Source organism: Anguilla anguilla, chromosome 5 (assembly GCF_013347855.1).
Source record: "Anguilla anguilla isolate fAngAng1 chromosome 5, fAngAng1.pri, whole genome shotgun sequence".
NCBI classification, from domain to species: Eukaryota; Metazoa; Chordata; class Actinopteri; order Anguilliformes; family Anguillidae; genus Anguilla; species Anguilla anguilla.
In genome coordinates this window covers 22,773,643-22,799,162 of record NC_049205.1, presented here as the reverse complement: position 1 = coordinate 22,799,162, position 25,520 = coordinate 22,773,643, and the positions used below count along the sequence as shown (strand labels likewise).

At 39.3% G+C, this 25,520-nt stretch overlaps 1 long non-coding RNA gene across 1 annotated transcript in view; it reads left to right on the top strand.

Annotated features, from left to right (window-relative positions):
* LOC118228215 overlaps positions 1–22,980 on the top strand; it is a 41,233-nt gene extending 18,253 nt beyond the window's left edge. Inside the window, exons 12-31 of the long non-coding RNA XR_004765421.1 lie at positions 1,912–2,099; positions 2,227–2,375; positions 2,463–2,523; positions 2,991–3,112; positions 3,720–3,778; positions 5,556–5,716; positions 8,729–8,916; positions 9,044–9,192; positions 9,280–9,340; positions 10,539–10,597; positions 13,423–13,609; positions 15,547–15,734; positions 15,862–16,010; positions 16,098–16,158; positions 16,626–16,747; positions 17,354–17,412; positions 20,240–20,427; positions 22,367–22,554; positions 22,682–22,830; positions 22,918–22,980. This is a non-coding gene — a long non-coding RNA (uncharacterized LOC118228215). The remainder of the gene's footprint in view (positions 1–1,911; positions 2,100–2,226; positions 2,376–2,462; positions 2,524–2,990; positions 3,113–3,719; positions 3,779–5,555; positions 5,717–8,728; positions 8,917–9,043; positions 9,193–9,279; positions 9,341–10,538; positions 10,598–13,422; positions 13,610–15,546; positions 15,735–15,861; positions 16,011–16,097; positions 16,159–16,625; positions 16,748–17,353; positions 17,413–20,239; positions 20,428–22,366; positions 22,555–22,681; positions 22,831–22,917) is intronic.
* The last annotated feature ends 2,540 nt before the right edge of the window (positions 22,981–25,520 follow it).

Genomic DNA, 25,520 nt, shown 5'->3' with positions numbered 1-25,520 from the left:
AATTAAAGAGTGTATTAAAAAGCGTATTGTTTTATCTAATTAATTATGGCGCAATTTTAGTCAATATGCATAATGATAGATTTTTGTTTTCATTGCCAGATGCTATAAGTTGTGCTACCCCCCTACTCCAGTCCCCAGAAGGCAGTAAATCCGCTACTTTGATTTAAATGGTATAGTCTAACCTGATGGACATGTGTACCGAGGTACATTGTGTGCCATAGCTGGAGATAATATGGGATCACAGAGTGGCTTTAGTGAAAACTTCAGTAAAAGCACCCATTTCTGCAGATTATGTACTAGAGCCTGACCGATATATCTATAATATATTAATATATATTATATAATAAACAAAAAAAAAACGATGATTATTTATCTGTACTTGTCTGCTTGAACGTTGTAATTGCTATTTACTACAATTATCCAGTAGAGGGAGCTCTAATACAAGTGTGAACTGCAGCAGCTGACGCGCTACTTCTCTAATAAGACGTTTGTTACTCGTGCCTCATCCAATATTCTCCACTGCAAGACTTGTCTGCACAGATTCGGTTGCGGCAATAAAGGTATGTAAATTTAGTGAAAGTTTTTAATTAAATGCGTTTATACGACCACTATGTTTATCAATCCTCATTATCAAACGAGCGAGCTAGCTAACATATTTGGTTCACTTTAGCAAGCTAGCAAGCCTTTATGAACTGGAAGTGAGCACATAAGCAGCGTAGGATCTACATTTCCAGAAGACATGGCTGTATTCTCAAATAAATAACCAGCCAAAATAAAATGGTGGTTGAATGTGTCACACATTTGTTTTTTTTTTTTGTTTTTTTTTAATCTGAGATAATGATATTAGCTACTATATGATGTTTTGTAAATAGCCAAGGCGTGATTGAAAGCGAGTGTCATCTTGTCACGCGTCATCGTAGCAAGCTAACCAGACAGTAAAAAAGCAGATAAAACACTTCGAACATGAATAATTTTAAGCCATGTTATCTAGCTTTGTCGTGATAACATGAGAGAAGGATTGCTGTTGGAGAACTGAATCAACCAATAGTTAGCGCGGGTAACCTGCACGAAAGCTCATACATATAAGAAAATACAATAAGAAAATAGAATTAATTTAACTTACTGAGAAAATATAATAAGAAATAACGAGGCTGTGTCATAGCTAATGCGTTATTGCGAGCGAGTGTATCATCTAGTCACGCGTCAGAGCGCATTGTAGTTATTTTCACCGCCTAATTCTTATGGACAGGGAAGCTCGTTTGATAGTCTTAGTAGGAATAAAATAAGAAAATATAATTAATGTACTGAGAATAGATACTAAGAAATAATAATAACAACAATAATAATAATATTAATCATAAAAATACATGTTTGAAACTGGAAAAGGGATACTGCTAAGTGACCCTTTAGGTGGGTTACAATCATCATATACGTGACTATCCTGAACTGATACTTTGCTTTGGGCCTCTTATTCGCTCTTGGACCCTTAGGTTTGAGAGTAAACACACACACATTTTAAACAGTGTGCTCGCAAATTACACAACTTCAAGAATTTGTGATCTGTTGATTATTTAGGCCTCCAGCTACGTAGCTCTGTGGCTGTACACAATGTCACCGTTAAAGGCACAAGCTACAAAAAAAGCCACGTGTGTTGTCTTTGAGAAGAATGATGAGGGACTAGTCTTTGGCAAGATGGAACTGATTCTTGTTTGCAACAGTTGTGTTTACTTTGTCACAGAGAAATGCCAGTCTGATTTCCTTTTTGATCAGGGGATTTACTGCCTAAAGATGGGCTCAGAGAACCCCATTTCAAATGATTTCTGCCTCGAACATGCAAGCCTGCTTGACTATTACCCTTTGCCTGTGTACAACATGTTTGGTCTGTCTCTAATAGCCACTCCTTTCCTTCAGAATGTCTGGTATAAGTGAGAGCATCAAGGACGCAGTCATTTCTGTCCTGCCAAGTGTGCCAGAAGAAACGATCTTACACCAGGGAGTGGAAAGCAAAGATGACTTGCAGTACATAAGAGAACAGGAAATTGCAGAGGTTAATCGACCAATCCAGTGCAGAAAACATTTAAATGCATGGAAATGAGCAGGTACTGTATATTTACTACTTCACTACCAAATTAAAGAGTGTATTAAAAAGCTTATTGTTTTATCTAATTAATTATGGCATAATTTTAGTCAATATGCATAATGATAGATTTTTGTTTTCATTGCCAGATGCTGTAAGTTGTGCTACCCCCCTACTCCAGTCCCCAGAAGGCAGTTCATCACTGTCAAGCTCCTTGAGATCCAGTAGCCCTTCACCATCACATTCCATACGGCCACCAGTAAAGCAAAAATGGCCAGAAACGTTCCAGGTACCCCAGGTAATTGCATCACAATTTGTTCGTTTTTGATTTCCAACAGAATACGTTGATCTGTATTTCACATAAATTTTCTTGTTCTTTTCCAAGGCAACCCTGTACTTTGAGTATTTTTTGTTGCAGCTGGCTAGAGTGTCGCCGGATTGCGCAGGTAGGCTACGTGCGTTTCGAATTCATCAAACTAGTTAGTATCATAACGGCCAATCATTCGCCAGCGATAGCTTAGTATGAAAGCATGTTTACATGTCAGTATTGTGGTCACCAATGCTTAACGAAGTATGCGTTTGTTAGGCATATGAAAGTACATGCGAGTCTTCCAACCGCGTTGTTTAAATGCGCCTTTTTTGATTGCACCCGTTCGTTCAGAAACATGACGCAGTTGGAATGTCATGTATATCGAGAGCATAAAGATAAGAGGAGAGCACAGGTAACTGCAATCGAGTGTGTATCTTGTCATGTAGAATTTTGCAATGTTAGATGCAATGATTTATCCAGTTTAAACTCTCATTTGAAATCTCATATCGGAGAGGGCAGGGCCGTTTCTTGTCCATTTCGTCAGTGTGGGAGAACGTTTTCAGTCGTCTCTTCCTTTATTCTAATTTTTCCACGGTACACAAGTCTTGTACAGTATCCAGTCTTCTGGGCCATGTAACAGTAGGAACAGAGACGAGACTAACGGCAACCAATGAACAAGTTGAGGATGTTTCAGTGTTGGAGGGGGATTTGACTGACGACGTAACGTAAGTGATGATAACGAGGGAGACCAAGCAGCGGTGCTGCCAGAGAGAGCAGATGAATCCCTTTTCTTGAACAATTTGGCTTTCTTTTATTTAAAGTTGCAGGCAAAACTTTTACTGCCAGCATCAGTCATACAGTCTATTATTGAGGATTTTCAAGCAGTGCATGATATCAGTCAGTCTCATTTACTTCATAAGTTGGACGAAAAGCTGGTATCATTGGATATCTCTGACCGTGAGAGAGAGAGGATTTTTTACGTTAATTGTTTTATAGATGTTGGAAAAGAAAGGAGTAAAAGCAAGGTGTGGAGTTATTTTGATTTCACACACTTAAATATAGTGTTAATATATATATTTAATTTAATATCATCTTTTATTTTTTTTTTTTTAAAGTGTTGTGTGTTTATTTTAATTTTTTTTGTTTGCTTGTAAGTTAAATGTTCTTAAATATAGAAACTTTAATAAAATAAGTTTTTCAAATTGATTTGACAATGTTGCACTTTTTGACAAAATATCGGTCAAAACATCGGTAATCGGTGGGCTAGGACGGTCGGGCTCTATTATGTACTTGTTGGCCATGCTCAATTTTTGCCATCTCCCTTCACAACAGGTGAAAAGAAAACAATTGCATCATACAAAGACAGCGTGCAGCACAGCATGCAGCATAACGTAAGTGCATCAAAACTGTCACTGGGAATTAAATTTGATTTGATTCCAAATTTATCAAATTAACCCACTTCCATGTGTGCCAACTTGGTCTGCCTCCTTGTCTGGGCCATGACTTATTTGAGGGTATCGTCGCATATGACTTCGCTCTATACCTAAGTCATTTTGTCACAAATCAGAAATTCTTCACGTATAGAGAACTGAATGGACAGCTTAATCACTTCAGGTACCTCGGCGATGACGCCAGCAATAAGCCATGCGAAATGAATCCAGGAAGTGAGAAATTGAGTGGACATGCTGTCCAGAATTGGTGTTTCCTTAGACTTCTGCCTCTCTTGATTGGGGACAGAATTTTAAATCCAGTTGAAAATGAAGTTTGGCAATTTGTGTTGCTGCTAAGGCAAAAAGTTGAAATTGTTTGTGCTCCTGCCATTGCAACTAGTCAGATGGCCTACTTGAAAGTCCTTATTGAGGAGTATTTGCCGAGTCGACAGTATTGTTTTCCTAATCACCCACTTAAGCCGAAACATCATGTAACCCGTTGGAAAAATAGCAACGTTTTAAAAGAGTCCTGTAGCTTTAAGAAAAGGGAGGCTCCCTACCTAACTTGTTAGGAGGACTTGTTTTGAATCCTGAATTAGTTTTATTGGCTGTAACAGGCAGTAATGTCTTAAGATCATTCTGGAAAATAGTTAGCCCCGCCCACTCCCAGGGACTTGGTTGAGACTGTTTGTCGCACAGCAAGAGGGGAGAACGGGAGAAAGAAAAAGACGATTAGAAGTAAAAAATCATAATCGTTAATTTAAGCAGTAAACCTAAAGAGTAGCTCCCTAAATGACCCACGGACCAAATATTTTCCAGATCGCACACTTCAATCTCTTTCCTTGGGATCTTGGTAAGTTAAATGTTAAATTTGCTAAAGTATCGTAACTGTAGCAGCAACACGTGTGCTATTGACTCTGTGTTTCCTTGAAAATAGCATTAGCCACACGTGGCGTTTAATATTTTTCAGTTTGCACACTTCAGTTTCTTCCTTTGGGATTTCAGCGAGTTTAAATTTGAAATTTAGCTAAAATATCGCCATTGTAGCAGCAACACGTGTGTTATTAACTCCGTGTTTCCTTGAAAATAGCATTAGCCACACGTGGTATGTATAGCTATTGAGTTTCTCTCATATAAAGTTGAATGTTGCTATTTGAAAGCGTGAATGGCACTGTTATTGTATCATACGTGTATGAATGTGCTATGTAACATGTGTATGAATGTGCCTTGTTATAACCTTGTGTTAATTTATGTAGGCTATAGCTCGTTCAAGGTGGCTATTAGTTGAGCCTATGCACTTAAATGAAGTTAGCTACTGCAGTACTGTTAGAAACCATGCACTAGCGCTTAGCAAGTGCGCTACATTTGGGTATATGATGTAGCCATATCTTCTATTGTGCATGACAGTGCAAGAGGGTTAGTTCACATGCATTTAAATGATTTTACAATCAACTAATGATTTACTTGATTGTTAAAGGTTTATTGCCATGTATTTATATTGAGTTCATGGTTCAAAAAATTATTTGCTATAGTTACATGGAAAATACCTTGCTCATAATTCATGATTAATGGTTAAAAGAGTGATAGAATATTTGATAAAATGAAACTGTACAGTTGAACATTTATAAAGTGTACTGTTTGCTTTATTAGTAACACTTTTACACTTTTGAGGTTACAATGATGCCTTAAAGAAAAAAACTAAGATTGAGAAAAGAATTCGGTTGTTGTTGTCATACAGGCTGGGTTTTTTGGATACCTGAGAAGAAACCTGTGAACCTAGGATTCTCTCCCTGACGAGGGAGATGGCGAGCCGACCAGCTTGATCAACTTGATTCATCTTCATCCATTGAGGAAGAACCCCCTGATACCCCTTGTTTCTCCCAACCCCACTCTGGTGTGGTAGGATTGTGATTGAGAAATTACACAATTTTATTTGATACTTTATTTTTTGTAAAAAGGGTGCACCCAACCAACAAAACTGACTTGAAACTAACTAAATTGAACTTGACCAATTGAACTGAACCAGACTGAACAGAAGACATTCAGAACTGAATGGACAGTGAATACAGTTACAACGCTCAGGACATTGATATGAAGACAAATGAATGTGTTTGAATGTGATAAGCTTTACATATTGTCATTACGTTTTCTTTAATACAGTTCTAACCATTTTGCACTTACTTTCTGGCTCCGGTTGTTCATTGTGTCCATCTCTTCATTCATAACCTCTCCTTACGAACCTAGCTTTAACCTGAAAATATTTACCTACTGCTAAGTGACCCTTAGGTGGGTTACAATCATCATATACGTGACTGTCCTGAACTGATACTTTGCTTTGGGCCTCTTATTCGCTCTTGGACCCTTAGGTTTGAGAGTAAACACACACACATTTTAAACAGTGTGCTCGCAAATTACACAACTTCAAGAATTTGTGATCTGTTGATTATTTAGGCCTCCAGCTACGTAGCTCTGTGGCTGTACACAATGTCACCGTTAAAGACACAAGCTATAAAAAAAGCCACGTGTGTTGTCTTTGAGAAGAATGATGAGGGACTAGTCTTTGGCAAGATAGAACTGATTCTTGTTTGCAACAGTTGTGTTTACTTTGTCACAGAGAAATGCCAGTCTGATTTCCTTTTTGATCAGGGGATTTACTGCCTAAAGATGGGCTCAGAGAACCCCATTTCAAATTATTTCTGCCTCGAACATGCAAGCCTGCTTGACTATTACCCTTTGCCTGTGTACAACATGTTTGGTCTGTCTCTAATAGCCACTCCTTTCCTTCAGAATGTCTGATATAAGTGAGCATCAAGGACGCAGTCATTTCTGTCCTGCCAAGTGTGCCAGAAGAAACGATCTTACACCAGGGAGTGGAAAGCAAAGATGACTTGCAGTACATAAGAGAACAGGAAATTGCCGAGGTTAATCGACCAATCCAGTGCAGAAAACATTTAAATGCATGGAAATGAGCAGGTACTGTATATTTACTACTTCACTACCAAATTAAAGAGTGTATTAAAAAGCGTATTGTTTTATCTAATTAATTATGGCGCAATTTTAGTCAATATGCATAATGATAGATTTTTGTTTTCATTGCCAGATGCTATAAGTTGTGCTACCCCCCTACTCCAGTACCCAGAAGGCAGTAAATCCGCTACTTTGATTTAAATGGTATAGTCTAACCTGATGGACATGTGTACCGAGGTACATTGTGTGCCATAGCTGGAGATAATATGGGATCACAGAGTGGCTTTAGTGAAAACTTCAGTAAAAGCACCCATTTCTGCAGATTATGTACTAGAGCCTGACCGATATATCTATAATATATTAATATATTATATAATAAACAAAAAAAAACGATGATTATTTATCTGTACTTGTCTGCTTGAACGTTGTAATTGCTATTTACTACAATTATCCAGTAGAGGGAGCTCTAATACAAGTGTGAACTGCAGCAGCTGACGCGCTACTTCTCTAATAAGACGTTTGTTACTCGTGCCTCATCCAATATTCTCCACTGCAAGACTTGTCTGCACAGATTCGGTTGCGGCAATAAAGGTATGTAAATTTAGTGAAAGTTTTTAATTAAATGCGTTTATACGACCACTATGTTTATCAATCCTCATTATCAAACGAGCGAGCTAGCTAACATATTTGGTTCACTTTAGCAAGCTAGCAAGCCTTTATGAACTGGAAGTGAGCACATAAGCAGCGTAGGATCTACATTTCCAGAGGACATCGCTGTATTCTCAAATAAATAACCAGCCAAAATAAAATGGTGGTTGAATGTGTCACACATTTGTTTTTTTTATTGTTTTTTTTTTATCTGAGATAATGATATTAGCTACTATATGATGTTTTGTAAATAGCCAAGGCGTGATTGAAAGCGAGTGTCATCTTGTCACGCGTCATCGTAGCAAGCTAACCAGACAGTAAAAAAGCAGATAAAACACTTCGAACATGAATAATTTTAAGCCATGTTATCTAGCTTTGTCGTGATAACATGAGAGAAGGATTGCTGTTGGAGGAGAACTGAATCAACCAATAGTTAGCGCGGGTAACCTGCACGAAAGCTCATACATATAAGAAAATACAATAAGAAAATAGAATTAATTTAACTTACTGAGAAAATATAATAAGAAATAACGAGGCTGTGTCATAGCTAATGCGTTATTGCGAGCGAGTGTATCATCTAGTCACGCGTCAGAGCGCATTATAGTTATTTTCACCGCCTAATTCTTATGGACAGGGAAGCTCGTTTGATAGTCTTAGTAGGAATAAAATAAGAAAATATAATTAATGTACTGAGAATAGAAACTAAGAAATAATAATAACAACAATAATAATAATATTAATCATAAAAATACATGTTTGAAACTGGAAAAGGGATACTGCTAAGTGACCCTTTAGGTGGGTTACAATCATCATATACGTGACTATCCTGAACTGATACTTTGCTTTGGGCCTCTTATTCGCTCTTGGACCCTTAGGTTTGAGAGTAAACACACACACATTTTAAACAGTGTGCTCGCAAATTACACAACTTCAAGAATTTGTGATCTGTTGATTATTTAGGCCTCCAGCTACGTAGCTCTGTGGCTGTACACAATGTCACCGTTAAAGGCACAAGCTACAAAAAAAGCCACGTGTGTTGTCTTTGAGAAGAATGATGAGGGACTAGTCTTTGGCAAGATGGAACTGATTCTTGTTTGCAACAGTTGTGTTTACTTTGTCACAGAGAAATGCCAGTCTGATTTCCTTTTTGATCAGGGGATTTACTGCCTAAAGATGGGCTCAGAGAACCCCATTTCAAATGATTTCTGCCTCGAACATGCAAGCCTGCTTGACTATTACCCTTTGCCTGTGTACAACATGTTTGGTCTGTCTCTAATAGCCACTCCTTTCCTTCAGAATGTCTGGTATAAGTGAGAGCATCAAGGACGCAGTCATTTCTGTCCTGCCAAGTGTGCCAGAAGAAACGATCTTACACCAGGGAGTGGAAAGCAAAGATGACTTGCAGTACATAAGAGAACAGGAAATTGCAGAGGTTAATCGACCAATCCAGTGCAGAAAACATTTAAATGCATGGAAATGAGCAGGTACTGTATATTTACTACTTCACTACCAAATTAAAGAGTGTATTAAAAAGCTTATTGTTTTATCTAATTAATTATGGCATAATTTTAGTCAATATGCATAATGATAGATTTTTGTTTTCATTGCCAGATGCTGTAAGTTGTGCTACCCCCCTACTCCAGTCCCCAGAAGGCAGTTCATCACTGTCAAGCTCCTTGAGATCCAGTAGCCCTTCACCATCACATTCCATACGGCCACCAGTAAAGCAAAAATGGCCAGAAACGTTCCAGGTACCCCAGGTAATTGCATCACAATTTGTTCGTTTTTGATTTCCAACAGAATACGTTGATCTGTATTTCACATAAATTTTCTTGTTCTTTTCCAAGGCAACCCTGTACTTTGAGTATTTTTTGTTGCAGCTGGCTAGAGTGTCGCCGGATTGCGCAGGTAGGCTACGTGCGTTTCGAATTCATCAAACTAGTTAGTATCATAACGGCCAATCATTCGCCAGCGATAGCTTAGTATGAAAGCATGTTTACATGTCAGTATTGTGGTCACCAATGCTTAACGAAGTATGCGTTTGTTAGGCATATGAAAGTACATGCGAGTCTTCCAACCGCGTTGTTTAAATGCGCCTTTTTTGATTGCACCCGTTCGTTCAGAAACATGACGCAGTTGGAATGTCATGTATATCGAGAGCATAAAGATAAGAGGAGAGCACAGGTAACTGCAATCGAGTGTGTATCTTGTCATGTAGAATTTTGCAATGTTAGATGCAATGATTTATCCAGTTTAAACTCTCATTTGAAATCTCATATCGGAGAGGGCAGGGCCGTTTCTTGTCCATTTCGTCAGTGTGGGAGAACGTTTTCAGTCGTCTCTTCCTTTATTTCTAATTTTTCCACGGTACACAAGTCTTGTACAGTATCCAGTCTTCTGGGCCATGTAACAGTAGGAACAGAGACGAGACTAACGGCAACCAATGAACAAGTTGAGGATGTTTCAGTGTTGGAGGGGGATTTGACTGACGACGTAACGCTAAGTGATGATAACGAGGGAGACCAAGCAGCGGTGCTGCCAGAGAGAGCAGATGAATCCCTTTTCTTGAACAATTTGGCTTTCTTTTATTTAAAGTTGCAGGCAAAACTTTTACTGCCAGCATCAGTCATACAGTCTATTATTGAGGATTTTCAAGCAGTGCATGATATCAGTCAGTCTCATTTACTTCATAAGTTGGACGAAAAGCTGGTATCATTGGATATCTCTGACCGTGAGAGAGAGAGGATTTTTTACGTTAATTGTTTTATAGATGTTGGAAAAGAAAGGAGTAAAAGCAAGGTGTGGAGTTATTTTGATTTCACACACTTAAATATAGTGTTAATATATATATTTAATTTAATATCATCTTTTACTTTTTTATTTTAAAAGTTTTGTGTGTTTATTTTAATTTTTTTTTGTTTGCTTGTAAGTTAAATGTTCTTAAATATAGAAACTTTAATAAAATAAGTTTTTCAAATTGATTTGACAATGTTGCACTTTTTGACAAAATATCGGTCAAAACATCGGTAATCGGTGGGCTAGGACGGTCGGGCTCTATTATGTACTGTTGGCCATGCTCAATTTTTGCCATCTCCCTTCACAACAGGTGAAAAGAAAACAATTGCATCATACAAAGACAGCGTGCAGCACAGCATGCAGCATAACGTAAGTACATCAAAACTGTCACTGGGAATTAAATTTGATTTGATTCCAAATTTATCAAATTAACCCACTTCCATGTGTGCCAACTTGGTCTGCCTCCTTGTCTGGGCCATGACTTATTTGAGGGTATCGTCGCATATGACTTCGCTCTATACCTAAGTCATTTTGTCACAAATCAGAAATTCTTCACGTATAGAGAACTGAATGGACAGCTTAATCACTTCAGGTACCTCGGCGATGACGCCAGCAATAAGCCATGCGAAATGAATCCAGGAAGTGAGAAATTGAGTGGACATGCTGTCCAGAATTGGTGTTTCCTTAGACTTCTGCCTCTCTTGATTGGGGACAGAATTTTAAATCCAGTTGAAAATGAAGTTTGGCAATTTGTGTTGCTGCTAAGGCAAAAAGTTGAAATTGTTTGTGCTCCTGCCATTGCAACTAGTCAGATGGCCTACTTGAAAGTCCTTATTGAGGAGTATTTGCCGAGTCGACAGTATTGTTTTCCTAATCACCCACTTAAGCCGAAACATCATGTAACCCGTTGGAAAAATAGCAACGTTTTAAAAGAGTCCTGTAGCTTTAAGAAAAGGGAGGCTCCCTACCTAACTTGTTAGGAGGACTTGTTTTGAATCCCTAATTCGTTTTATTGGCTGTAACAGGCAGTAATGTCTTAAGATCATTCTGGAAAATAGTTAGCCCCGCCCACTCCCAGGGACTTGGTTGAGACTGTTTGTCGCACAGCAAGAGGGGAGAACGGGAGAAAGAAAAAGACGATTAGAAGTAAAAAATCATAATCGTTAATTTAAGCAGTAAACCTAAAGAGTAGCTCCCTAAATGACCCACGGACCAAATATTTTCCAGATCGCACACTTCAATCTCTTTCCTTGGGATCTTGGTAAGTTAAATGTTAAATTTGCTAAAGTATCGTAACTGTAGCAGCAACACGTGTGCTATTGACTCTGTGTTTCCTTGAAAATAGCATTAGCCACACGTGGCGTTTAATATTTTTCAGTTTGCACACTTCAGTTTCTTCCTTTGGGATTTCAGCGAGTTTAAATTTGAAATTTAGCTAAAATATCGCCATTGTAGCAGCAACACGTGTGTTATTAACTCCGTGTTTCCTTGAAAATAGCATTAGCCACACGTGGTATGTATAGCTATTGAGTTTCTCTCATATAAAGTTGAATGTTGCTATTTGAAAGCGTGAATGGCACTGTTATTGTATCATACGTGTATGAATGTGCTATGTAACATGTGTATGAATGTGCCTTGTTATAACCTTGTGTTAATTTATGTAGGCTATAGCTCGTTCAAGGTGGCTATTAGTTGAGCCTATGCACTTAAATGAAGTTAGCTACTGCAGTACTGTTAGAAACCATGCACTAGCGCTTAGCAAGTGCGCTACATTTGGGTATATGATGTAGCCATATCTTCTATTGTGCATGACAGTGCAAGAGGGTTAGTTCACATGCATTTAAATGATTTTACAATCAACTAATGATTTACTTGATTGTTAAAGGTTTATTGCCATGTATTTATATTGAGTTCATGGTTCAAAAAATTATTTGCTATAGTTACATGGAAAATACCTTGCTCATAATTCATGATTAATGGTTAAAGAGTGATAGAATATTTGATAAAATGAAACTGTACAGTTGAACATTTATAAAGTGTACTGTTTGCTTTATTAGTAACACTTTTACACTTTTGAGGTTACAATGATGCCTTAAAGAAAAAAACTAAGATTGAGAAAAGAATTCGGTTGTTGTTGTCATACAGGCTGGGTTTTTGGATACCTGAGAAGAAACCTGTGAACCTAGGATTCTCTCCCTGACGAGGGAGATGGCGAGCCGACCAGCTTGATCAACTTGATTCATCTTCATCCATTGAGGAAGAACCCCCTGATACCCCTTGTTTCTCCCAACCCCACTCTGGTGTGGTAGGATTGTGATTGAGAAATTACACAATTTTATTTGATACTTTATTTTTTGTAAAAAGGGTGCACCCAACCAACAAAACTGACTTGAAACTAACTAAATTGAACTTGACCAATTGAACTGAACCAGACTGAACAGAAGACATTCAGAACTGAATGGACAGTGAATACAGTTACAACGCTCAGGACATTGATATGAAGACAAATGAATGTGTTTGAATGTGATAAGCTTTACATATTGTCATTACGTTTTCTTTAATACAGTTCTAACCATTTTGCACTTACTTTCTGGCTCCGGTTGTTCATTGTGTCCATCTCTTCATTCATAACCTCTCCTTACGAACCTAGCTTTAACCTGAAAATATTTACCTACTGCTAAGTGACCCTTTAGGTGGGTTACAATCATCATATACGTGACTGTCCTGAACTGATACTTTGCTTTGGGCCTCTTATTCGCTCTTGGACCCTTAGGTTTGAGAGTAAACACACACACATTTTAAACAGTGTGCTCGCAAATTACACAACTTCAAGAATTTGTGATCTGTTGATTATTTAGGCCTCCAGCTACGTAGCTCTGTGGCTGTACACAATGTCACCGTTAAAGACACAAGCTATAAAAAAAGCCACGTGTGTTGTCTTTGAGAAGAATGATGAGGGACTAGTCTTTGGCAAGATAGAACTGATTCTTGTTTGCAACAGTTGTGTTTACTTTGTCACAGAGAAATGCCAGTCTGATTTCCTTTTTGATCAGGGGATTTACTGCCTAAAGATGGGCTCAGAGAACCCCATTTCAAATTATTTCTGCCTCGAACATGCAAGCCTGCTTGACTATTACCCTTTGCCTGTGTACAACATGTTTGGTCTGTCTCTAATAGCCACTCCTTTCCTTCAGAATGTCTGATATAAGTGAGAGCATCAAGGACGCAGTCATTTCTGTCCTGCCAAGTGTGCCAGAAGAAACGATCTTACACCAGGGAGTGGAAAGCAAAGATGACTTGCAGTACATAAGAGAACAGGAAATTGCCGAGGTTAATCGACCAATCCAGTGCAGAAACATTTAAATGCATGGAAATGAGCAGGTACTGTATATTTACTACTTCACTACCAAATTAAAGAGTGTATTAAAAAGCGTATTGTTTTATCTAATTAATTATGGCGCAATTTTAGTCAATATGCATAATGATAGATTTTTGTTTTCATTGCCAGATGCTATAAGTTGTGCTACCCCCCTACTCCAGTACCCAGAAGGCAGTAAATCCGCTACTTTGATTTAAATGGTATAGTCTAACCTGATGGACATGTGTACCGAGGTACATTGTGTGCCATAGCTGGAGATAATATGGGATCACAGAGTGGCTTTAGTGAAAACTTCAGTAAAAGCACCCATTTCTGCAGATTATGTACTAGAGCCTGACCGATATATCTATAATATATTAATATATATTATATAATAAACAAAAAAAAACGATGATTATTTATCTGTACTTGTCTGCTTGAACGTTGTAATTGCTATTTACTACAATTATCCAGTAGAGGGAGCTCTAATACAAGTGTGAACTGCAGCAGCTGACGCGCTACTTCTCTAATAAGACGTTTGTTACTCGTGCCTCATCCAATATTCTCCACTGCAAGACTTGTCTGCACAGATTCGGTTGCGGCAATAAAGGTATGTAAATTTAGTGAAAGTTTTTAATTAAATGCGTTTATACGACCACTATGTTTATCAATCCTCATTATCAAACGAGCGAGCTAGCTAACATATTTGGTTCACTTTAGCAAGCTAGCAAGCCTTTATGAACTGGAAGTGAGCACATAAGCAGCGTAGGATCTACATTTCCAGAGGACATCGCTGTATTCTCAAATAAATAACCAGCCAAAATAAAATGGTGGTTGAATGTGTCACACATTTGTTTTTTTTTTTGTTTTTTTTTTATCTGAGATAATGATATTAGCTACTATATGATGTTTTGTAAATAGCCAAGGCGTGATTGAAAGCGAGTGTCATCTTGTCACGCGTCATCGTAGCAAGCTAACCAGACAGTAAAAAAGCAGATAAAACACTTCGAACATGAATAATTTTAAGCCATGTTATCTAGCTTTGTCGTGATAACATGAGAGAAGGATTGCTGTTGGAGAACTGAATCAACCAATAGTTAGCGCGGGTAACCTGCACGAAAGCTCATACATATAAGAAAATACAATAAGAAAATAGAATTAATTTAACTTACTGAGAAAATATAATAAGAAATAACGAGGCTGTGTCATAGCTAATGCGTTATTGCGAGCGAGTGTATCATCTAGTCACGCGTCAGAGCGCATTGTAGTTATTTTCACCGCCTAATTCTTATGGACAGGGAAGCTCGTTTGATAGTCTTAGTAGGAATAAAATAAGAAAATATAATTAATGTACTGAGAATAGATACTAAGAAATAATAATAACAACAATAATAATAATATTAATCATAAAAATACATGTTTGAAACTGGAAAAGGGATACTGCTAAGTGACCCTTTAGGTGGGTTACAATCATCATATACGTGACTATCCTGAACTGATACTTTGCTTTGGGCCTCTTATTCGCTCTTGGACCCTTAGGTTTGAGAGTAAACACACACACATTTTAAACAGTGTGCTCGCAAATTACACAACTTCAAGAATTTGTGATCTGTTGATTATTTAGGCCTCCAGCTACGTAGCTCTGTGGCTGTACACAATGTCACCGTTAAAGGCACAAGCTACAAAAAAAGCCACGTGTGTTGTCTTTGAGAAGAATGATGAGGGACTAGTCTTTGGCAAGATGGAACTGATTCTTGTTTGCAACAGTTGTGTTTACTTTGTCACAGAGAAATGCCAGTCTGATTTCCTTTTTGATCAGGGGATTTACTGCCTAAAGATGGGCTCAGAGAACCCCATTTCAAATGATTTCTGCCTCGAACATGCAAGCCTGCTTGACTATTACCCTTTGCCTGTGTACAACATGTTTGGTCTGTCTCTAATAGCCACTCCTTTCCTTCAGAATGTCTGGTATAAGTGAGAGCATCAAGGACGCAGTCATTTCTGTCCTGCCAAGTGTGCCAGAAGAAACGATCTTACACCAGGGAGTGGAAAGCAAAGATGACTTGCAGTACATAAGAGAACAGGAAATTGCAGAGGTTAATCGACCAATCCAGTGCAGAAAACATTTAAATGCATGGAAATGAGCAGGTACTGTATATTTACTACTTCACTACCAAATTAAAGAGTGTATTAAAAAGCTTATTGTTTTATCTAATTAATTATGGCATAATTTTAGTCAATATGCATAATGATAGATTTTTGTTTTCATTGCCAGATGCTGTAAGTTGTGCTACCCCCCTACTCCAGTCCCCAGAAGGCAGTTCATCACTGTCAAGCTCCTTGAGATCCAGTAGCCCTTCACCATCACATTCCATACGGCCACCAGTAAAGCAAAAATGGCCAGAAACGTTCCAGGTACCCCAGGTAATTGCATCACAATTTGTTCGTTTTTGATTTCCAACAGAATACGTTGATCTGTATTTCACATAAATTTTCTTGTTCTTTTCCAAGGCAACCCTGTACTTTGAGTATTTTTTGTTGCAGCTGGCTAGAGTGTCGCCGGATTGCGCAGGTAGGCTACGTGCGTTTCGAATTCATCAAACTAGTTAGTATCATAACGGCCAATCATTCGCCAGCGATAGCTTAGTATGAAAGCATGTTTACATGTCAGTATTGTGGTCACCAATGCTTAACGAAGTATGCGTTTGTTAGGCATATGAAAGTACATGCGAGTCTTCCAACCGCGTTGTTTAAATGCGCCTTTTTGATTGCTCCCGTTCGTTCAGAAACATGACGCAGTTGGAATGTCATGTATATCGAGAGCATAAAGATAAGAGGAGAGCACAGGTAACTGCAATCGAGTGTGTATCTTGTCATGTAGAATTTTGCAATGTTAGATGCAATGATTTATCCAGTTTAAACTCTCATTTGAAATCTCATATCGGAGAGGGCAGGGCCGTTTCTTGTCCATTTCGTCAGTGTGGGAGAACGTTTTCAGTCGTCTCTTCCTTTATTTCTAATTTTTCCACGGTACACAAGTCTTGTACAGTATCCAGTCTTCTGGGCCATGTAACAGTAGGAACAGAGACGAGACTAACGGCAACCAATGAACAAGTTGAGGATGTTTCAGTGTTGGAGGGGGATTTGACTGACGACGTAACGTAAGTGATGATAACGAGGGAGACCAAGCAGCGGTGCTGCCAGAGAGAGCAGATGAATCCCTTTTCTTGAACAATTTGGCTTTCTTTTATTTAAAGTTGCAGGCAAAACTTTTACTGCCAGCATCAGTCATACAGTCTATTATTGAGGATTTTCAAGCAGTGCATGATATCAGTCAGTCTCATTTACTTCATAAGTTGGACGAAAAGCTGGTATCATTGGATATCTCTGACCGTGAGAGAGAGAGGATTTTTTACGTTAATTGTTTTATAGATGTTGGAAAAGAAAGGAGTAAAAGCAAGGTGTGGAGTTATTTTGATTTCACACACTTAAATATAGTGTTAATATATATATTTAATTTAATATCATCTTTTACTTTTTTATTTAAAAAGTTTTGTGTGTTTATTTTAATTTTTTTTGTTTGCTTGTAAGTTAAATGTTCTTAAATATAGAAACTTTAATAAAATAAGTTTTTCAAATTGATTTGACAATGTTGCACTTTTTGACAAAATATCGGTCAAAACATCGGTAATCGGTGGGCTAGGACGGTCGGGCTCTATTATGTACTGTTGGCCATGCTCAATTTTTGCCATCTCCCTTCACAACAGGTGAAAAGAAAACAATTGCATCATACAAAGACAGCGTGCAGCACAGCATGCAGCATAACGTAAGTACATCAAAACTGTCACTGGGAATTAAATTTGATTTGATTCCAAATTTATCAAATTAACCCACTTCCATGTGTGCCAACTTGGTCTGCCTCCTTGTCTGGGCCATGACTTATTTGAGGGTATCGTCGCATATGACTTCGCTCTATACCTAAGTCATTTTGTCACAAATCAGAAATTCTTCACGTATAGAGAACTGAATGGACAGCTTAATCACTTCAGGTACCTCGGCGATGACGCCAGCAATAAGCCATGCGAAATGAATCCAGGAAGTGAGAAATTGAGTGGACATGCTGTCCAGAATTGGTGTTTCCTTAGACTTCTGCCTCTCTTGATTGGGGACAAAATTTTAAATCCAGTTGAAAATGAAGTTTGGCAATTTGTGTTGCTGCTAAGGCAAAAAGTTGAAATTGTTTGTGCTCCTGCCATTGCAACTAGTCAGATGGCCTACTTGAAAGTCCTTATTGAGGAGTATTTGCCGAGTCGACAGTATTGTTTTCCTAATCACCCACTTAAGCCGAAACATCATGTAACCCGTTGGAAAAATAGCAACGTTTTAAAAGAGTCCTGTAGCTTTAAGAAAAGGGAGGCTCCCTACCTAACTTGTTAGGAGGACTTGTTTTGAATCCCTAATTCGTTTTATTGGCTGTAACAGGCAGTAATGTCTTAAGATCATTCTGGAAAATAGTTAGCCCCGCCCACTCCCAGGGACTTGGTTGAGACTGTTTGTCGCACAGCAAGAGGGGAGAACGGGAGAAAGAAAAAGACGATTAGAAGTAAAAAATCATAATCGTTAATTTAAGCAGTAAACCTAAAGAGTAGCTCCCTAAATGACCCACGGACCAAATATTTTCCAGATCGCACACTTCAATCTCTTTCCTTGGGATCTTGGTAAGTTAAATGTTAAATTTGCTAAAGTATCGTAACTGTAGCAGCAACACGTGTGCTATTGACTCTGTGTTTCCTTGAAAATAGCATTAGCCACACGTGGCGTTTAATATTTTTCAGTTTGCACACTTCAGTTTCTTCCTTTGGGATTTCAGCGAGTTTAAATTTGAAATTTAGCTAAAATATCGCCATTGTAGCAGCAACACGTGTGTTATTAACTCCGTGTTTCCTTGAAAATAGCATTAGCCACACGTGGTATGTATAGCTATTGAGTTTCTCTCATATAAAGTTGAATGTTGCTATTTGAAAGCGTGAATGGCGCTGTTATTGTATCATACGTGTATGAATGTGCTATGTAACATGTGTATGAATGTGCCTTGTTATAACCTTGTGTTAATTTATGTAGGCTATAGCTCGTTCAAGGTGGCTATTAGTTGAGCCTATGCACTTAAATGAAGTTAGCTACTGCAGTACTGTTAGAAACCATGCACTAGCGCTTAGCAAGTGCGCTACATTTGGGTATATGATGTAGCCATATCTTCTATTGTGCATGACAGTGCAAGAGGGTTAGTTCACATGCATTTAAATGATTTTACAATCAACTAATGATTTACTTGATTGTTAAAGGTTTATTGCCATGTATTTATATTGAGTTCATGGTTCAAAAAATTATTTGCTATAGTTACATGGAAAATACCTTGCTCATAATTCATGATTAATGGTTAAAAGAGTGATAGAATATTTGATAAAATGAAACTGTACAGTTGAACATTTATAAAGTGTACTGTTTGCTTTATTAGTAACACTTTTACACTTTTGAGGTTACAATGATGCCTTAAAGAAAAAAAACTAAGATTGAGAAAAGAATTCGGTTGTTGTTGTCATACAGGCTGGGTTTTTGGATACCTGAGAAGAAACCTGTGAACCTAGGATTCTCTCCCTGACGAGGGAGATGGCGAGCCGACCAGCTTGATCAACTTGATTCATCTTCATCCATTGAGGAAGAACCCCCTGATACCCCTTGTTTCTCCCAACCCCACTCTGGTGTGGTAGGATTGTGATTGAGAAATTACACAATTTTATTTGATACTTTATTTTTTGTAAAAAGGGTGCACCCAACCAACAAAACTGACTTGAAACTAACTAAATTGAACTTGACCAATTGAACTGAACCAGACTGAACAGAAGACATTCAGAACTGAATGGACAGTGAATACAGTTACAACGCTCAGGACATTGATATGAAGACAAATGAATGTGTTTGAATGTGATAAGCTTTACATATTGTCATTACGTTTTCTTTAATACAGTTCTAACCATTTTGCACTTACTTTCTGGCTCCGGTTGTTCATTGTGTCCATCTCTTCATTCATAACCTCTCCTTACGAACCTAGCTTTAACCTGAAAATATTTACCTACTGCTAAGTGACCCTTTAGGTGGGTTACAATCATCATATACGTGACTGTCCTGAACTGATACTTTGCTTTGGGCCTCTTATTCGCTCTTGGACCCTTAGGTTTGAGAGTAAACACACACACATTTTAAACAGTGTGCTCGCAAATTACACAACTTCAAGAATTTGTGATCTGTTGATTATTTAGGCCTCCAGCTACGTAGCTCTGTGGCTGTACACAATGTCACCGTTAAAGACACAAGCTATAAAAAAAGCCACGTGTGTTGTCTTTGAGAAGAATGATGAGGGACTAGTCTTTGGCAAGATAGAACTGATTCTTGTTTGCAACAGTTGTGTTTACTTTGTCACAGAGAAATGCCAGTCTGATTTCCTTTTTGATCAGGGGATTTACTGCCTAAAGATGGGCTCAGAGAACCCCATTTCAAATGATTTCTGCCTCGAACATGCAAGCCTGCTTGACTATTACCCTTTGCCTGTGTACAACATGTTTGGTCTGTCTCTAATAGCCACTCCTTTCCTTCAGAATGTCTGATATAAGTGAGAGCATCAAGGACGCAGTCATTTCTGTCCTGCCAAGTGTGCCAGAAGAAACGATCTTACACCAGGGAGTGGAAAGCAAAGATGACTTGCAGTACATAAGAGAACAGGAAATTGCCGAGGTTAATCGACCAATCCAGTGCAGAAAACATTTAAATGCATGGAAATGAGCAGGTACTGTATATTTACTACTTCACTACCAAATTAAAGAGTGTATTAAAAAGCGTATTGTTTTATCTAATTAATTATGGCGCAATTTTAGTCAATATGCATAATGATAGATTTTTGTTTTCATTGCCAGATGCTATAAGTTGTGCTACCCCCCTACTCCAGTCCCCAGAAGGCAGTAAATCCGCTACTTTGATTTAAATGGTATAGTCTAACCTGATGGACATGTGTACCGAGGTACATTGTGTGCCATAGCTGGAGATAATATGGGATCACAGAGTGGCTTTAGTGAAACCTTCAGTAAAAGCACCCATTTCTGCAGATTATGTACTAGAGCCTGACCGATATATCTATAATATATTAATATATATTATATAATAAACAAAAAAAAACGATGATTATTTATCTGTACTTGTCTGCTTGAACGTTGTAATTGCTATTTACTACAATTATCCAGTAGAGGGAGCTCTAATACAAGTGTGAACTGCAGCAGCTGACGCGCTACTTCTCTAATAAGACGTTTGTTACTCGTGCCTCATCCAATATTCTCCACTGCAAGACTTGTCTGCACAGATTCGGTTGCGGCAATAAAGGTATGTAGATTTAGTGAAAGTTTTTAATTAAATGCGTTTATACGACCACTATGTTTATCAATCCTCATTATCAAACGAGCGAGCTAGCTAACATATTTGGTTCACTTTAGCAAGCTAGCAAGCCTTTATGAACTGGAAGTGAGCACATAAGCAGCGTAGGATCTACATTTCCAGAGGACATCGCTGTATTCTCAAATAAATAACCAGCCAAAATAAAATGGTGGTTGAATGTGTCACACATTTGTTTTTTTTTTTTGTTTTTTTTTTATCTGAGATAATGATATTAGCTACTATATGATGTTTTGTAAATAGCCAAGGCGTGATTGAAAGCGAGTGTCATCTTGTCACGCGTCATCGTAGCAAGCTAACCAGACAGTAAAAAAGCAGATAAAACACTTCGAACATGAATAATTTTAAGCCATGTTATCTAGCTTTGTCGTGATAACATGAGAGAAGGATTGCTGTTGGAGAACTGAATCAACCAATAGTTAGCGCGGGTAACCTGCACGAAAGCTCATACATATAAGAAAATACAATAAGAAAATAGAATTAATTTAACTTACTGAGAAAATATAATAAGAAATAACGAGGCTGTGTCATAGCTAATGCGTTATTGCGAGCGAGTGTGATCATCTAGTCACGCGTCAGAGCGCATTGTAGTTATTTTCACCGCCTAATTCTTATGGACAGGGAAGCTCGTTTGATAGTCTTAGTAGGAATAAAATAAGAAAATATAATTAATGTACTGAGAATAGATACTAAGAAATAATAATAACAACAATAATAATAATATTAATCATAAAAATACATGTTTGAAACTGGAAAAGGGATACTGCTAAGTGACCCTTTAGGTGGGTTACAATCATCATATACGTGACTATCCTGAACTGATACTTTGCTTTGGGCCTCTTATTCGCTCTTGGACCCTTAGGTTTGAGAGTAAACACACACACATTTTAAACAGTGTGCTCGCAAATTACACAACTTCAAGAATTTGTGATCTGTTGATTATTTAGGCCTCCAGCTACGTAGCTCTGTGGCTGTACACAATGTCACCGTTAAAGGCACAAGCTACAAAAAAAGCCACGTGTGTTGTCTTTGAGAAGAATGATGAGGGACTAGTCTTTGGCAAGATAGAACTGATTCTTGTTTGCAACAGTTGTGTTTACTTTGTCACAGAGAAATGCCAGTCTGATTTCCTTTTTGATCAGGGGATTTACTGCCTAAAGATGGGCTCAGAGAACCCCATTTCAAATTATTTCTGCCTCGAACATGCAAGCCTGCTTGACTATTACCCTTTGCCTGTGTACAACATGTTTGGTCTGTCTCTAATAGCCACTCCTTTCCTTCAGAATGTCTGGTATAAGTGAGAGCATCAAGGACGCAGTCATTTCTGTCCTGCCAAGTGTGCCAGAAGAAACGATCTTACACCAGGGAGTGGAAAGCAAAGATGACTTGCAGTACATAAGAGAACAGGAAATTGCCGAGGTTAATCGACCAATCCAGTGCAGAAAACATTTAAATGCATGGAAATGAGCAGGTACTGTATATTTACTACTTCACTACCAAATTAAAGAGTGTATTAAAAAGTGTATTGTTTTATCTAATTAATTATGGCATAATTTTAGTCAATATGCATAATGATAGATTTTTGTTTTCATTGCCAGATGCTATAAGTTGTGCTACCCCCCTACTCCAGTCCCCAGAAGGCAGTTCATCGCTGTCAAGCTCCTTGAGATCCAGTAGCCCTTCACCATCACATTCCATATGGCCACCAGTAAAGCAAAAATGGCCAGAAACGTTCCAGGTACCCCAGGTAATTGCATCACAATTTGCTCGTTTTTGATTTCCAGCAGAATACGTTGATCTGTATTTCACATAAATTTTCTTGTTCTTTTCCAAGGCAACCCTGTACTTTGAGTATTTTTTGTTGCAGCTGGCTAGAGTGTCGCCGGATTGCGCAGGTAGGCTTCGTGCGTTTCGAATTCATTCAAACTAGTTAGTATCATAACGGCCAATCATTCGCCATCGATAGCTTAGTATGAAAGCATGTTTACATGTCAGTATTGTGGTCACCAATGCTTAACGAAGTATGCGTTTGTTAGGCATATGAAAGTACATGCGAGTCTTCCAACCGCGTTGTTTAAATGCGCCTTTTTTGAACACCATAGCAACCACCTAGCAACCACTTAAAACACCCTAGCAACCACCTAGCAAACACTTGGAACACCCTAGCAACCACCTAGCAACCCTTTAGAACACCCTAGCAACCACTGGAACACCCTAGCAACCACCTGGAACACCTAGAAACCACTAGAACACCCTAGCAACCACTTAGAACACCTAGCAACCACTTAGAACACCATAGCAACCACCTAGCAACCCTTTAGAACACCCTAGCAACCACCTAGAACACCCTAGCAACCACCTAGCAACCACCTAGCAACCACATAAAACACCCTAGCAACCACCTAGCAACCACTTTGAACACCCTAGCAACCACATAAAACACCCTAGCAACACCTGGAACACCCTAGCAACCACCTAGCAACCACTTAGAACACCTAGCAACCACCTGGAACATCCTAGCAACCACCTGGAACACCCTAGCAACCACTTTGAACACCCTAGCAACCACCTGGTACACCCTAGCAACCACCTAGCAACCCTTTAGAACACCCTAGCAACCACCTAGCAACCACTTAGAACACCTAGCAACCACTTTGAACATCCTAGCAACCACCTGGAACACCCTAGCAACCACCTAGCAACCCTAAAGAACACCCTAGCAACCACCTGGAACACCCTAGCAACCCTTTAGAACACCCTAGCAACCACCTGGAACACCATAGCAAGCACCTAGCAACCACTTTGAACACCCTAGCAACCACTTCGAACACCCTAGCAACCACCTGGAACACCCTAGCAACCACCTGGAACACCCTAGCAACAGCTTAGAACACCCTAGCAACCACCTAGCAACCACCTAGAACACCCTAGCAACCACATAAAACACCCTAGCAACACACTAGCAACCACTTAGAACACCATAGCAACCACCCAGCAACCCTTTAGAACACCCTAGCAACCACCTGGAACACCCTAGCAACCACCTAGCAACCCTTTAGAACACCCTAGCAACCACCTGGAACACCCTAGCAACCACATAAAACACCCTAGCAACCACCTGGAACACCCTAGAAACCACCTAGCAACCTTTAGAACACCCTAGCAACCACCTGGAACACCCTAGCAACCACCTGGAACACCCTAGCAACCACTGGAACACCCTAGCAACCACTTTGAACACCTAGCAACCACCTGGTACACCCTAGCAACCACCTAGCAACCCTTTAGAACACCATAGCAACCACCTAGCAACCACTTTGAACACCCTAGCAAACACCTGGAACACCCTAGCAACCACTTTGAACACCCTAGCAACCACCTAGCAACCCATTAGAACACCCTAGCAACACCTGGAACACCCTAGCAACCACCTGGAACACCCTAGCAACCACCTAGAACACCCTAGCAACCACCTGGAACACCCTAGCAACCACCTAGCAATCACTTAGAACACCATAGCAACCACATAAAACACCGTAGCAACCACCTGGAACACCCTAGCAACCACCTGGTACACCCTAGCAACCACTTAGAACACCATAGCAACCACATAAAACACCCAAGCAACCACCTGGAACACCCTAGCAACGACTTTGAACACCCTAGCAACCCTTTAGAACACCTAGCAACCACTTTGAACACCCTAGCAACCACCTGGTACACCCTAGCAACCACTTTGAACACCCTAGCAACCACTTTGAACACCCTAGCAACCACATAAAACACCCTAGCAACCACCTGGAACACCCTAGCAACCACCTAGCAACCACTTAGAACACCTAGCAACCACCTGGAACACCCTAGCAACCACTTTGAACACCCAAGCAACACCCTGGTACAACCTAGCAACCACCTTAGCAATCCCTTTAGGAACACCCTAGCCACCACTTTGAACACCCTCAGCAACCACCTAGCAACCATCTTGGAACACCCTAGCAACCACCTAGCAACCCTTAGAAAAACCTTAGCAACCACCTAGCAACCACTTTGAACCCCCTAGCAACCACCTGGGAACACCCTAGCCAACCACTTTGTATTCCCAGGGCAACCAACGTGGTACACCCCTAGCAACCACCTAGCAACCCTTTTAGAAAACACCCCCTAGCAACCACCTAGCAACCACTTTGAACAACATAGGTAACCACCTGGAACACACCTTGCAACACATAAAACACCCTAGCAACCACCTCGAACACCCTAGCAACCACCTAGCAACCACCCTCACTTTGAACACCCTAGCAACCACCTAGCAACCACCTTGAACACCCTAGCAACCACATAAAACACCCTAGCAACCACCTGGAACACCCTAGCAACCACTTTGAATACCCTAGCAACCACCTGGAACACCCTAGCAACCACCTAGCAACCACTTTG